This window comes from Oncorhynchus kisutch, linkage group LG3, assembly GCF_002021735.2.
Source record: "Oncorhynchus kisutch isolate 150728-3 linkage group LG3, Okis_V2, whole genome shotgun sequence".
NCBI lineage: Eukaryota > Metazoa > Chordata > Actinopteri > Salmoniformes > Salmonidae > Oncorhynchus > Oncorhynchus kisutch.
Window position 1 is genome coordinate 24,276,191 of NC_034176.2, and position 13,676 is coordinate 24,289,866.

The window sequence follows — 13,676 nt, forward strand, 5'->3', positions numbered from 1 at the left end:
ACGAAAGTAAGGTGATTTGTCGGGTGGATGGGTGGGGGCGGCAGGGTAGCCTAGTGGTTCGAGCGTTGGACTAGTAACCGGAAGGTTGCAAGTTCAAACCCCTGAGCTGACAAGGTACAAATCTGTCGTTCTGCCCCTGAACAGGCAGTTAACCCACTGTTCCTAGGCCGTCATTGAAAATAAGAATTTGTTCTTAACTGACTTGCCTAGTTAAATAAAGGTAAAATAAAATAAAATAAGGCGAACGTCTAGCAACCCAAAGTTGCGTGTTTGAATATCATCACAGACAAATTTAGCATTTGATATAATTGGCAACTTTGCAACTAGTTACTACTTTTTAGCTACTTTGCATGTTAGCTAACCCTTCCCATAACATTAACCCTTTAACCTAACTCCTACCCCTAATTTTAACCCTAACCTTAACCATAACCTTAAACCATAACCCAGCTAACGTTAGACACTTAGCTAACGTTAGCGTTAACCACCGAGCTAATAATAGCAACAACAATTGGAATTCGTAACATATCACACATTTTGTCAATTCGTAACATATTGTACGAATTTCAATTCGTAACATATTGTACAAATTGTCATTTGTAACATATTATACGAATTGTAATTCGTAACATATCATATAAAATGGATGATGGACATGCACAAATGAATACATACCCTACAAAATGTATCATATCATACCAATTTATAGTGTTTCGGATTTACACTTACCATGATACATCTACCCCTGAGTCCAGGTTGTACAAACACAAGCACGCAGCAGGCACTCACAGATGTAGGCATGCACACACACACAAACATTTTTTTCTGAAAGTAGGGGAATTCCTCCAATAACTTTGAACCCATGGCAGACATGGGTGGTCTGTGCTTGTCATTATATCCCTGCAGGCTGTAGCACAAACAAAAAGAACAATGGGAAATACAACCAGCCTAATGCAATAAGGTATCTGGGCGCTGTCAATCTGACAGAAAACAGCACATTAAACCTCAATGAAAACAATCCATTTCACAGAGGTACAAAATAATCTTCACGGCATGTCTATAATGTTTTTAACAGTGAGATATAGGGTTGAACTTTTACAGCTCTATGCCATAAATCAGAATAGGAAGTAAGATCACACTATTTACCCGGCTATGTTTGAACAGGGTGAAATCCTTTGAGTAAACATAGCCGGGTAAATAGTACATTACACTACTGGACCAGTATAATAACGGTATCATTCATGTTTTACCACATACCGTTTATATTGGTGAGGCTGGGAGTTCTCCATTTACACACATAAAGAGGGATTTGATTCCCACCCTAGGCTAGCAGAGTCAACACCCACACATCTCCAAACAGAGAACCTATGCAAATGTATTGAGCAAACAGGCTGTGTTATTGTCAGGAGGAGGAACAGTGGGAGTTTGTTTACAGTTCCTGTGCAGGGGGAGCCAGGTGAAATGTACATACTATTCTGTGTAGATGTGGAAATGAACATGTTTTAATGGTGATTGATGGATAAGGAGAGGAACTGAACTGGTGTTCTTACACAAACACCTGTTATCTTCCTGTCCTTTCAGCCCCCAAATGGCCCACTTCACCTACACTACACTCAATGATATGCCCACTCTATTCACTCAATTTCTATGCACTTAATCTTATCCGGTTGCTGAAATCCGATCAAATAACAAATTTTTATGTGACACAAAAAACGATAAAAAAATGCATATAAAGATAACCCCAACCCATTACCCCCTCAGTCCCCATCCACCCACTCACATTCCTCCCTCCCCACCCAGAAACAATGCCAATGCCTCCCACCCACCTAACCCCCCCCGACCTGAAGAAAGCATGCCTCCCACCTCTCCCCATCCCACCCAACAACCAAGGTTGCCCCTAAAAGTAAAGAACGTAACAAAAGTCTAAATATATATACAGTACCAGTCAAAAGTTTGCACACACCTACTCATTCAAGGGTTTTTCTTTATTTTTACTATTTTCTACATATTTTAGGATAATAGTGAAGACATCAACACTATGAAATAACACATATGGAATCATGTAGTAACCAAAAAAAGTGTTAAACATATCAAAATGTATTTTATATTTGAGATTCTTCAAAGTAGCCAACCTTTACCTTGATGACAGCCTTGCAAACTCTTGGCATTCTCTCAACCAGCTTAAACTGGGATGCTTTTCCAATAGTCTTGAAGGAGTTCCCACAAATGCTCAGCACTTGTTGGCTGCTTTTCCTTCACTGTGCGGTCCAACTCATCCCAAATCATCTCAATTGGGTTGAGGTCTGGTGATTGCACTCAAACACTCTCCTTCTTGATCAAATAGCCCTTACACAGCCTGGAGGTGTGTTGGGTCATTGTCCTGTTGAAAAACAACTTATAGTCCCACTAATCACAAACCAGATGGGATGGCATATCTCTGCAGAATGCTTTGGTAACTATGCTGGTTAAGTTTGCCTTGAATTCTAAATAAATCACAGACAGTGTCACCAGCAATGCAACCCCACAAAATCACACCTCCTCCTCCATGAGATCCGCCGTTCACCTACTCTGCATCTCACAAAGACACTGTGGTTGGAACATAAAAATCTCAAATTTGGACTAATCAGACAAAGGATAGATTTCCTCCAGTCTAATGTCCATTGCTCGTTTTTCTTGCCCCAAGCAAGTCTCTGCTTCTTATTGGTGTCTTTTAGTAGTGGTTTCTTTGCAGCAATTTGACCAAGAAGGCCTGATTAATTCAGTATCCTCTCAACAGGTGATGTTGAGATGTGTCTGTTACTTGAACTCTGTGAAGCATTTATTTGGGCTGCAATCTAAGGTGCAGTTAACTCTAATTAACTTATCTTCTGCAGCAGAGGTAACGCTGAGTCTTCCTTTCCTGTGGCCGTCCTCATGAGAGCCAGTTTCATCATAGCACTTGGTGACTGTGACTGCACTTGAAGAAACGTTCAAAGTTTTTGAAATATTCTGCATTGACTGACCTTCAAGTCTTAAAGTAACGATATACTGTTATTTCTCTTTGCTTATTTGAGCTGTTCTTGCCATAATGTGGACTTGGTCTTTTACCAAATAGGGCCGTCTTCTGTATACCCCCCCTACCTTATCACAACACAACTGAATGGCTCAAACACATTAAGAAGGAAAGAAATTCCTGGACTCTGAACTGGTTTTGACCTTTTGCCTGTCCACGACCATTCTCTTGCCTAGCCCATTCGGATTATTAATAAATATCAAAGACTCAAACCATCTGCCTACCGTGTCTGCATCTGGGTATTTCCTTGTGCCCTTATAGGTACTGTATATATACTCCCAAATATTACAAATGGGAAACGATTGGGATTCCACAAGTAGAGATGTGTTATTTCCCTCGATTGATTAATTGCCTGCGCCAGGGGTTTCATAGATAATAAGAATAGCAAATGCGATATTGGATCGCCTTGTCTGCTGCTTCTAGTTATTCTAACCTGAGCAGAGCAGATATAGCCTGTTACAACTATGACTGAGGGATTGGCATATAGTATTTTAATCATATTATTGAAATTGGAGCCAATTTCCATATGTTCAAGGAGAGAACAGAGATATGACTATTCTAGTCTATCAAAATATTTTCTCCATCAAGAGATAATGCAGCCAAAGGAGCTGTTGTTTCTGAGGAAGCATCTAAAATATCTTATTGTCGATGGAGGTTTTCCAAGGATAAACACTTTTTAACAAACCCGCTTTGTACCAAGTTGGGTAAGTCTCAACATTTTAGAAAGTTTAATATCTGTGTTTATCAACCACCTTTGTTGGGTGGGATCCTTACCTTTTTTTTAATACACAAGTTAAATTAGTGCTGTGTTCACACCTCTCCCAAATGAACCTTTGTGAACAGCTGTATTAATAATTTAGAGCAATAGTGGACCTAATTGATTCCAAAATATTAAATAGACCCCAGGAGGAATACCGTCCAAACCAGGTGATTTGTTTTTATTTATGCTATCCAATGCTCTTTTGAGTTCATTGAGAGAGATGTGTGGGGATGTGCAAGGGGCTCCCTCTGTTTTGAGTTCATTGAGAGAGATGTGTGGGGATGTGCAAGGGGCTCCCTCTGTTTTGAGTTCATTGAGAGAGATGTGTGGGGATGTGCAAGGGGCTCCCTCTGTTTTGAGTTCATTGAGAGAGATGTGTGGGGATGTGCAAGGGGCTCCCTCTGTTTTGAGTTCATTGAGAGAGATGTGTGGGGATGTGCAAGGGGCTCCCTCTGTTTTGAGTTCATTGAGAGAGATGTGTGGGGATGTGCAAGGGGCTCCCTCTGTTTTGAGTTCATTGAGAGAGATGTGTGGGGATGTGCAAGGGGCTCCCTCTGTTTTGAGTTCATTGAGAGAGATGTGTGGGGATGTGCAAGGGGCTCCCTCTGTTTTGAGTTCATTGAGAGAGATGTGTGGGGATGTGCAAGGGGCTCCCTCTGTTTTGAGTTCATTGAGAGAGATGTGTGGGGATGTGCAAGGGGCTCCCTCTGTTTTGAGTTCATTGAGAGAGATGTGTGGGGATGTGCAAGGGGCTCCCTCTGTTTTGAGTTCATTGAGAGAGATGTGTGGGGATGTGCAAGGGGCTCCCTCTGTTTTGAGTTCATTGAGAGAGATGTGTGGGGATGTGCAAGGGGCTCCCTCTGTTTTGAGTTCATTGAGAGAGATGTGTGGGGATGTGCAAGGGGCTCCCTCTGTTTTGAGTTCATTGAGAGAGATGTGTGGGGATGTGCAAGGGGCTCCCTCTGTTTTGAGTTCATTGAGAGAGATGTGTGGGGATGTGCAAGGGGCTCCCTCTGTTTTGAGTTCATTGAGAGAGATGTGTGGGGATGTGCAAGGGGCTCCCTCTGTTTTGAGTTCATTGAGAGAGATGTGTGGGGATGTGCAAGGGGCTCCCTCTGTTTTGAGTTCTTTGAGAGAGATGTGTGGGGATGTGCAAGGGGCTCCCTCTGTTTTGAGTTCATTGAGAGAGATGTGTGGGGATGTGCAAGGGGCTCCCTCTGTTTTGAGAAGAAGAGTTGTTCATTTTTTAGAAAGGACTTAGTCTGGCTTTACAATCAGAGGAGTACAGTTATTTATAGAAGCAGGAGAATCTTTGATTAATTTGGGTTCTGATAGTAATTCCCCTTTTTCAGACTCAATGGTTGCTTTAACAGCTACAGTCATTACTGCTTAGCTTGGTGGCCAGTGTTGTTGCATTATTTTTAATAAAACCTTTGGTGGCATCCCATAGAATCCGCTGGGCATCGACTGAATATTTATTTATCATTGATTTTAGTTCAATTTCAAAATGATCACAGATTGTAGGATTTTGTAGCAATGAAATGTTGAAACACCATCTGTGGCTTTTTAAGAGATTCTGAAATGTGAAGTTGGCAGTAGTAAATGTGGGGGTCAGACAAGCTCATTTGTCGAATTTCAATTTTCTTAATGAAAGAAAATAGAGGTGTAGATAACAGTATGAACTCAATGTGTGAGAATGATTTACGCCTGTTTGGGGAGAAAGTGTACTCTTTTGATTTAGGATTATGTGGTCTCCAGGCATCAATGAGGTTGTAATCAGAGTGTATATTCTGGAGAGCCTTGGTTGCGTGTGGATTGTAGTTGGTCTTATTAGATTGGTTCCGCATGTCTAAAAAGGATCATGTCTGTCCCAATAACCAGACGGAATTCAGTTCATTCTCTTCAATATGCTGTTTAGAGAATCAAAAAGCGTAGGATCATATGAATTTGTGATGTACACATTCATATTTTCTTTCCAATGTGGATACATTTAAGGAAATTGATTCTGCCTTCCTGGTCTTCTCCTTACCCAAGATGATAATTTTGAGTTTTCTTATGTATCATTATGATTACACCTTTAGTTTTGTTTGGGGCTCTAATCTATGTGAGTGTCACACCTGTCCTTGTGCTTGTCTCCACCCCCCTCCCGTGTTCCCCATTATCCCCATTATCCCCATTATCCCCATTATCCCCATTATCCCCTGTGTATTTATTATACGGTTTTGTGTTTTATTTATGTTTATGTTTTATTTTATTATATGTTTTTGTTCTCAGCTCCTGCTTTTTCCAGTCTCTCTTTTTTCTCGCCCTCCTGAGCCTGCCTGCCATCTGGTACTGTTGCCCCACCTCTGGTTTACTGACCCCTGCCTGCCTTGACCTGTCTATTACCTGACTCTGTTGGAATATTAAACCATTGTCAATTTGAAGTGTCTGCATCTGGGTCTTACCTTGATTCCTGAGTGAGTCATTTTGGAACAGGTGTGTTTCTTAGGGCATTGCTGTATCAACATGGTTTATTGCTAGGATATGAAGACAGCTGGAATGTTTAATTGGACAGTTTAGGCCCTTAAAATACCAAGAGAGAAGACCTATCGTTGCCATTGTTTTTGAAAAAAAAAAAATAATGATTAATTATGTAATTGTCATCTTTAGTGTTGATAAGTGTCACGTTCTGACCTTAGTTATTTTATTATGTCTTTGTTTTAGTATGGTCAGGGCATGAGTTGGGTGGGTTGTCTATGTTCATTTTTCTATAATTTGCTATTTCTGTGTTTGGCCTGGTATGGTTCTCAATTAGAGACAGCTGTCAATCGTTGTCGCTGATTGAGAACCTTATTTAGGGAGCCTGTTTTCTATTGTGTTTCGTGTGTGATTGTTTTCTGTTTTCAATCTTTGTGTGTCTGCACCAGACAGAACTGTTTCAGTTGTTTTCTTTGTTGTTTTGTTATCCAGTGTTCAGTTTACATTAAAAAAGATGAACACGTACCACGCTGCGCATTGGTCCTCACCTTCTTCCCAAGATAGCCATTACAGAACCACCCACCAAGAAAGGACCAAGCAGCGTGGTGACGAGAGGCAGCGATAGCTGGAGAACTGGACTTGGGAGGAGATCCTGGAAGGCAAAGGACCCTGGGCACAGGCTGGGGAATATCGCCGCCCCAAGGCAGAGCTGGAGGCAGCGAAAGCCGAGAGGCGGCAGTATCAGTTGATTTGAAAACCAATAGAACATAAGAAAAATGTTGGTTTCAATGGCATATTAAGTGTTTATAAAATAATTACCTCAACATTTCTATTCATATTTTGGCTAAGCTAGGTTACTTTGAAACAAGGTAAGACATGCCTCATAAAATTACATAAAACATCAAGGTATTAATCTTAAACAATTAAGTTTATGGTTAAATTGTTTAATATTGCTGACCGCCTCCACCCAGATTCAAAGTGGGTGATGTGTGGTGTGCAACAGACACTGTCCTTCCCTCCCAGGTCTTGTGACCATTTGATCAGAACAAAGTGCCTCGAGTATGTTGACAGAATCAAGCCTTTAAATGTTAATGTTAATTATCCTTCATTATATTTGTCAAACATGACTGTCGTTTAGCCTATACAATGTCTCTATGTAATTATAAGTCTCACTAAAGTTTGGCATCATTTTCTGGCGCCTCCCTCATGTCAGCATCGGTTTGGAGATGAGGAAGTAACCAATACGCATACCACCTACTCTTTGACATGTAGGCTTTTTTTTTACAGTGCATTCAGACCCATTTACTTTTTCCACATTCTATTAAGTTACAGCCTTATTCTAAAATTGATTAAAAAACACGTTTTCATCCATCTACACACAATACCCCCAAAATGACAAAACAGGTTTTTAGAAATGTTTGCAAAAAAAAGACCCTTTGCTATGAGACTCAAAATTGAGTTCAGGTGCTTCCTGTTTCCACTGATCATCCTTGAGATGTTTCTATAACTTGATTGGAGTCCACCTGTGGTAAATTCAATTGACTGGACATGATTTGGAAAGGCACACACCTGTCTATTAAAGGTCCCACAGTTGACAGTGCACGTCAGAGCAAAAACCAAGCCATGAGATCAAAGGAATTTTCCGTAGAGCTCTGAGACAGGGTTGTGTCAAGGCACAGATCTGGGGAAGGGTACCAAAATATGTTTGCAGCATTGAAGGTCCCCATGAACACAGTGGCCTCCATCATTCTTAAATGGAAGAATTTTGGAACCACCAAGACTCTCCCTAGAGCTGTTCGCCCGGCCAAACTGAGCAATCGGGGGAGAAGGGCCTTGGTCAGGGAGGTGACCATGAACCCGATGGTCACTCTGACAGAGCTCCAAAGTTCTTCTGTGGAGATGGGAGAACCTTCCAGAAGGACAACCATCTCTGCAGCACTCCACCAATCAGGCCTTTATGGTTGAGTGGCCAAACCAAAGCCACTCCTCAGTAAAAGGCACAACAGCCCGCTTGGCACCTAAAGGACTCTCAGACCATGAAAAACAAGATTATCTGGTCTGACGAAACCAAGATTGAACTCTTTGGCCTGAATGACAAGTGTCATGTCTGGAGGAAACCTGGCACCATCCCTATGGTGAAGCATGTTAGTGGCAGAATCATACTGTGGGATGTTTTTCAACGGCATGGACCGGGAGACTAGTCAGGATCCAGGGAAAGATGAAAGGAACAAAGTAAAGAGAGGTCGTGGGCAAGGGTTCACCTTCCAACAGGACAACCACCCTAAGCACACACCCAAAACAAAGCAGGAGGGGCTTCGGGACAAGTCTCTGAATGTCTTTGATTGGCCCAGCCAGAGCCCGGATATGAACCCGATCGACCATCTCTGGAGAGACCTGTAAATAGCTGTGCAGCGACACTCCCCATCCAACCTGACAGAGCTTGAGAGGATCTGTAGAGAAGAATGGGAGAAAATCCCCAAATACAGGTGTGCCAAGCTTGTAGCGTCATACCCAAGAAAAATCAAGGCTATACTTCAACAGAGTAAATGGTCTGAATAATTATGTAAATGTGATATTTCAGAATGACATTTTTTATACATTTGCAACAATAAAAAAAAATTGGTGTTGATTGAGGCAAAAACATTTTTTTAAATGTATTTTATAATAAGGCTGGTACATAACAAATAGTTGAAAATGTAAAGGGGTTTGAATACTTTCCGAATGCACTGTATGTAGGTTACATGAAAAATATATTCAAATATACTTCCAATGTTGGCCTCTCTGGTCCAATTCTGATCGAAGTAATTGTTTGATATTGTGATTGTTGTGTTTTTATTTTTTACTGAAGTTTATATTCTTCTTGTCCGACATTTTTTCTTTTACTTGTCCAGGACAAGAAGACAAACGTTAATGTCGAGCTTTAACCACCTCGCTTTGTCAACCAACGTCAAAGGCCATTGACATACTCACACAAAACACCTTTTGTATTGTGTAACTAATAGTCTATTGAGTTGACACTCATGCATTTAAGGCATTATTTGGTTTCCACAGTACATCAATGTTTGTGGACTGACTGTGAGGACCTTTCTAAGTACACCATTGGTAGCTATTTGCACTTAAATGGTAATTAGGTGTTGACATTTGGTACCTAAAAGTTTCAAGGACCTAACATGCGTATTCCGAACGTACATTCTTATACTAAATCACACTGTGAAAGGGCTAGCTGTGTAAAACAGACGAGCCAACGGTAACACAGTAAACAAAACCATTCCCTCACTGACCTATTCTCTGTTCAAACAGAACGGGCAGGATGTGAGAAAGTCAAAGGAAGCGGGCGTTCAACACAACAGGTGAATCACTGATTAAAGATCAGTGTGGATGAGCTCGTAGCATGCAAGGCTAAAAGCTGTGGGGCCTAAGGGAAGTGCTCAGCTCAGCCAGCTAGATGCTATGGAGAAGATGTCAACACGGTACGGGACACAATAAGCACAAAAATATGCTGCCATCACTTTGCCTTGTCCCGCAGACATAATTTGGAAGAAATATGTTTACAAGTCAGTTAAAACACATGGTTGTCTACTCTCAGTGAATATAACTGTCAGATATTCTGTTCGTACACTTAATGGTGAAAAACTTCTTTAAACACTTCCACACTCAGATACAGGATAGTGCACACTTGTAAACAAGCCAGCTCTGTGGTAGGCCTATGGTCAGGCCTGGATGGGGTGTTTTGGTGATAGAGGGGAAGTATCGAAAAGGGTCTCCCAAGCCCGAAACCTCCAGCTCTGCCCAGTGGTCTCCAAACATTAAAACCACATGCACTATCCAGAGCAGTGAGGTGCATTGTGAATTAAACGTCTTAGATGGTACATTTAAAAAGTGCCAGTGTCGTCCATCATGGAGTCAGTTTGACTACTGCTCCTCATACATCATTCTGCTCTACTCACAACCAGCTCTCCGTTTCAGACTTCAACAAGTGGGTCAAACTGAATGGATAGTATGCAGCCACACTAGTGTTATGTGTGTACATTGTGCGAAAAGCAAAGTCTAAAATGATCACATGTATGCTACATTCCCAGGATTCAAGGTTGGGCAGTCTGAAAAGAGAGAGACATTGTTTGTGTAGAAACCACAGTGACGTCTCCACTGGTTGAAAACAACCTCCCTGCTGGCGGACTGAGCCAGGACGGCCTTGCAGTGGTTTGTTTACATTGAGAGCTATTCCAGACAGCACATGCATGGGCATACACACACACATACACACACACACACTCAAATATGCACTCAAATTCAAGCCTTCACTTGCTCTTCTTACAAACAGATAAAAGCCCAAAAATGTATTTCTCTGCTATTCTGTCTCTCTCACAAACACACACACCTGTGCTGTGTTCCAGTTCCACCTCCCCACAGCTAGCTTGGCACTGGGCTGTGAGTAGAGAGAATGAGCCAGCTCAGTGAGAATGCTGCAGAGCGTGTGAGTCTGTGTGTGTGTCTGTCTCTGTGTGTGTGTGTGTGTGTGTGTGTGTGTGTGTGTGTGTGTGTGTGTGTGTGTGTGTGTGTGTGTGTGTGTGTGTGTGTGTGTGTGTGTGTGTGTGTGTGTGTGTGTGTGTGTGTGTGTGTGTGTGTGTGCCAGGGGCTATGAGGTGGGGAGCAGGATGTGAGTGATTGCACTGAGAGCGCAGGAGGAGGGATGATGGAGCACACAGGGATGAATCACTAGCAGGCTGCCTGGTTTCATAGTTTCACCCGCCCCCCTCCCTCCGTCCTCCTGTCTGAGACAATGTGAAGCCTCCCCAGGGTTACCCCCCATCCCACCCCCTGGTTCCCCGGTTTGGAACCCAAGTGCAAAGGTCCTATCCTGTATCAAAACCCCCTACTCCAGATTCTAGACCAAAACCTCCCCCATCATAGCCTACATAATGTAGTCAAAGACACGACCTCCATCCACAGTCTGTAGCCAGGGAATGAGCTACTCCAAATAGTTGAACAAGTTCTAAAGCTTTCCCACTGTTGTGTTGCTCCCTCAAGCTGCTGGTATACAGTAGAGGTCTTCATGGGCCCAACAGACCCCAGTTCTTTAAATACGCAAAGGAAGGGTTTTGTTTCATTTTGTAGAGACATTTCCGTTGGCTATATTAAGTTGGACCTGTCTTTTACAGTTTTTTTTAGATAGGTTAAAAGTAGGCCTGTTGTAAAAGAATCACCATCAGCCTACTGCTGTCATTTGTCTGGTAGGCCTACAGTAAGCACTCGCCTTTGTTGGTAATTGCTGTAATATAAGCCTGTTCAACTTTTGTGAAGGTTTAAACCAGTTCTTTAAATATGTATTAAGTGTTTTGTTTCATTCTGTTGAGTTATTCTCTTTGGCCAAATAAAGTTCAAAGTCAACTGTAATGTTGTGTTCCTGCCGGTCAACTACAGGGCTACTCGCACTCAAATCATGAAAATAATTTTTTTAAAGATTTAACGTCACAATATGGAAACCTGTTTGTATTTTCCCTATAAACAATGACTTGACTTATTTTTGATATTACCCTAATAAAGTCAAAACACTGTGAAGATTGTGAACATTGTGAAGGTTTGGTGTGGTATATTAGGCTTATGAAGGCAGTGCGCCAGTGCTCCAACTAATTCCGACAGTTGAACTTGAGGAACAATGTTTTAGACCTACCAGAGTAACTCCATTAAATCTAACAATATAATGCTTATCTTTATAAAAAATATAAGACATTATATACTTCTGTCCAAACATAACATTATGCACACAGCACAGTATGATGGCCACAAAACATGCTCATCCTCTGTGTCTTATAGATCAAATCTCTTCTGTAATTTTTTTCAAATATGGGGATCATTGGGATGTGCTCTTTTGAAAAGGGAGTACCTGTATGACGACATGATGATGCTCCCAAAGACACACCTGCCACAGTGAACTCCTGACTACTCCCACAGCACAGCCCACACTTCCTGCCACATTGAACTCCTGACTACTCCCACAGCACAGCCCACACTTCATGCCACAGTGAACTCCTGGCTACTCCCACAGCACAGCCCACACTTCATGCCACATTGAACTCCTGACTACTCCCACAGCACGGTCCACACTTCCTGCTACATTGAACTCCTGACTACTCCCACAGCACAGCCCACACTTCCTGCTACAGTGAACTCCTGACTACTCCCACAGCACGGCCCACACTTCCTGCCACAGTAAACTCCTGACTACTCCCACAGCACGGCCCACACTTCCTGCCACAGTGAACTCCTGACTACTCCCACAGCACGGCCCACACTTCCTGCCACAGTGAACTCCTGACTACTCCCACAGCATGGCCCACACTTCCTGCCACAGTGAACTCCTGACTACTCCCACAGCACGGCCCACACTTCCTGCCACAGTGAACTCCTGACTACTCCCACAGCACAGCCCACACTTCCTGCTACAGTGAACTCCTGACTACTCCCACAGCACAGCCCACACTTCCTGCTACATTGAACTCCTGACTACTCCCACAGCACAGCCCACACTTCCTGCTACAGTGAACTCCTGACTACTCCCACAGCAGAGCCCACACTTCCAGCCACAGCTCCACTCCACTCCATCACAATAACACTAAGATGAAAGCCATAAGAAAACAAGATAACATGTGTGCAAGCTTAAAATGCATTCAATTAATTACACATTATAGATCTTAGACAACAAAGCAAAGCATAGATTTATGATAGTTTTATAAAGACCTAAAAAACATAATTCATGATTTCCTGGGCATCTGCTGTAATTACCATGGAGAGCTGCTGAACCATCAAAGACTCAATCAACTTCCCCAGACACACACTCTCTCCTCTGCAGCATTGTGTATTTGTGCTCTGATTTCCCTCTTGGCAGGGTTGATGTTGGTAAGAGTAACTGGGGAACCTTCAACAAGGGTTCCATTCTTCATCCTGCTGGGCTGTGATGACTATCCTGTCGGTTAGACTGAGCTCGGGTCTGCTGTAGCTCCATACTCATATAGTTACTGGGAGTCATACAGCATTCCCACCCTGTCCCCACCCAGTCCTGAAATATACGGGGCAAGACATTTTTACGAGCACACACACACACATACACACAAACACACAAATACACACACAATTTGAAGAGAAAATAGGTTGTGTCAAACTGTCAGGTGCTGGCATAAGATGCTCAATGCAAAAGCATATTCAAACTGAACACTAAATGTTTCCAAAGGAAACAATGTCATCATACAAATACTGTACTTACTCCACTAAATACATTTGTGTTGTTTCTTCATCTCCACCCATCTATAGGCCTACAGAGACCAATCTCACCATGCTGTTGCTATACATTTGTGTAGCAACACTGTGTATTTACAATCATTGTGGCACTAATCTATCTCCATATGTCTG